Source organism: Triticum aestivum, chromosome 3A, assembly GCF_018294505.1.
Source record: "Triticum aestivum cultivar Chinese Spring chromosome 3A, IWGSC CS RefSeq v2.1, whole genome shotgun sequence".
Taxonomy (NCBI): Eukaryota; Viridiplantae; Streptophyta; class Magnoliopsida; order Poales; family Poaceae; genus Triticum; species Triticum aestivum.
This window is the reverse complement of record NC_057800.1, coordinates 729,404,478-729,407,167: the sequence shown is the minus strand read 5'-3', so window position 1 is coordinate 729,407,167 and position 2,690 is coordinate 729,404,478. Positions and strand designations below refer to the sequence as shown.

General features: G+C 45.6%; 1 pseudogene; it reads right to left on the bottom strand.

The window, feature by feature from the left end:
- Positions 1-308: 308 nt before the first annotated feature.
- LOC123057302 (probable disease resistance protein At1g63360) lies at positions 309-2,330 on the bottom strand (annotated as a pseudogene).
- Between the last annotated feature and the right edge of the window lie 360 nt (positions 2,331-2,690).

Genomic DNA, 2,690 nt, shown 5'->3' with positions numbered 1-2,690 from the left:
CCAAGTGTCATCTGTTCGTGAATCATACACTAATCTGTGGATTACTGAGCCAAACTTCAGATGGATGGATAATCTGTTCTCCTTTTAAAAGAAAAACCAGAGGCATTTTGATATATTGATTGTCAAGGAAAAGAACAGTGTACAACATAACTGCAGATCAACAACAGACTCCCAAAACAGAGGATCAACCGGGCAATACCTCGAGGTGATGCAGAATTCAACCAGTTCGTGTGGAAGGCCAATGCAAGGGACTCACAAAGCAGGACGCCAACTCTCCTGCTTGGCAGCAGCGATATAAGGCTACACGGTTACAATTCGAACCCGACCGACCGTTCCTTTCGGAATCGGACGCTTTTAACTTGCTGTGTCAGATCTTTCGGTTCAGCAGCGGTCATGGCTGGGATCTGTTTAGCTGGCAATTCTGCATCTTCCTGTCCAACAGCAGTCTTGGCTTGGATCTGCTCAGTTGGGAGGATGGTGTCCCCTCTCCATCTATACAGAGGGTCAGCGATTATAGTGCCTATCTTCTCGTCGATTTCACATGGCTCCAAGCTAATAGCCCTGAGCTGACTGCGTGCGCTTCTCCATTCCCTCGGGTCTCTCTTATTCGACATGGCTCGACCAAGCACGCATAAGGCTAGGGGCAAGCCTCCGCACTATGCAACCATCTGCTTATGATACACAACCCAAAATGCAAGTAAGTCCTGGAGCAGTTGTTGCCACAAGAGTGGTATTTACTAGAATGTGAAAAACTAAATAGATACACCTAAACACAAATACACAAGTATTTGATCAGCATACCTGCTTTGCAATATGATGAACTTGAGGATGATCGTCCATGATTCCAATCCCAACCTTGTCTTTGAAGAGTCTTCATGCATCCCCTTTTTGCAAAGACTGCATCTGGATGATGTTGGCGGCATGAAACCCCATGAGGGCACATGCAGCCTGACTCCTCGTCGCCAAGATAATCTTTTGCTGCCTATACGGTGATATTGGCACGCCAACAGCCCACCAATTAAGGGGCTCTCTTATGTCATCCAATAATAACAAGAAGCTCTTGTGTTGAAGATACTTGAAGATATGTGTGGCTCGGGACAACTCATCTAGTGATGACATCATGGCCAAATCAAAACCTAGATTGATGCTGATAGCATGTTGCACATTGTTCAGCACAGATCCGGTTCCAGCCCCAACGAACATAATGTGATCGAAGCAATTGTTACCTGTGTAAGTATCACGCACGAGCCTGAGCAGAGTTGTCTTGCCCACGCCTCGCATGCCCCAAATCCCCATTAGTAGGGACTAGGTGTCCTTGGCCTCAATGAAACATCGCACCTTCTCAGAGGAGTTCGTCATTTCAGGCAACCCATCATCTTGTGGGTGCTGCGGCTGGTCATGGGAGACAGTGCGCCGCTGCAGCTTCAACACCTGTCTCTTTGCATGGCTGCGGCGCGACCGCTTTTTCTTTTGTGGCAACAAAATATCAATTTCATCATCTCTATTGATGATTGCAGGCCAACCTTCACGGTAGAGTTCCCAGGCCTTTCTTCATTGAAGCACTCCATTTGGATGATATTTTCACGGCGACATTTCATCTTGTGACACAAGTCCAGGTTCCGTGTTGTTAACACAACTTTACGCCATATTTTGTGTTCCAAACCTCTCTGGAGGGAGACCACAACTCTCCCCAGTGGAAAGGGGATGCCCACAACTCCCAAATCTAGATACTCACATAGATCATCCAACAGCAATAAAAAGCTTGTATCATTGAGGTGGTCACGGATGATATTTGCTTGGGAAGTCTCATTGTGCGTTATAGATAGTCCCATAAAAGTGGCAATAGCTTCTTGCACCTGACTAACTGTACATCCAATGCCAGCACGAACAAACATAACTTCTAAGGAATTGTAACCATCCTCTGAACGAGAATCACTAATGAGCTTGAGAAGGGATGATTTTCCCACACCACCCATGCCCCAAATCCCCAGCAATCCGGTAGACTCGTCACCTGTGGTCTTAATGAAACCAATCACCTTCTTCATGTAGAAGTTCATTGTTCCCTGCAAATAATCTTTCGGGTGCAGTAAGTTGTCTCCTTGAATGAGGAGACTATTGGCCTTGTTGAGCAGCTGCCATGCTTTCTTGCCTAAGTAATTCAAGTCATACCCACCATACGCAACCCTAATGGCTCGCTCATTGTGTTGCAAATCGTCCACACTCTTCAGCCAATAAATGCATTGTTCAGAACAAGGGAGTGTATCCAGACGACGAAGGGCGGTTTGCATCACACATAGCTTTGCGACTGCAACTGCAAGATCCCCCACCATGTAGCGATAATAGCATGTAACAACAATAATATGACCGTAAATGCCAAAAATGGAGCCAAACATATTCGCAAGGATGTCCCATGCTACTTCTGGAATCATCCCATACATGTGGGTGATAAGTTTAACAATAGAAACGAAAAAGATGCTCCATCCTATGTGGTTAATCATTTCTGTAATTCTCCCATACATGATGATGAGTATGAGAGTAAGAACGAAAATGATGACCCACACTGCTGGCTTCATCTTCTTTAAACTGCTTGATTCTCTCCTCTAAACTCAATTAGTTGAGATGTAAGGTTTTCCACAGATCCGTTCAGAACGCTCATACATGGGCATAGGCCAAAGCGCCCAACAAAGCAT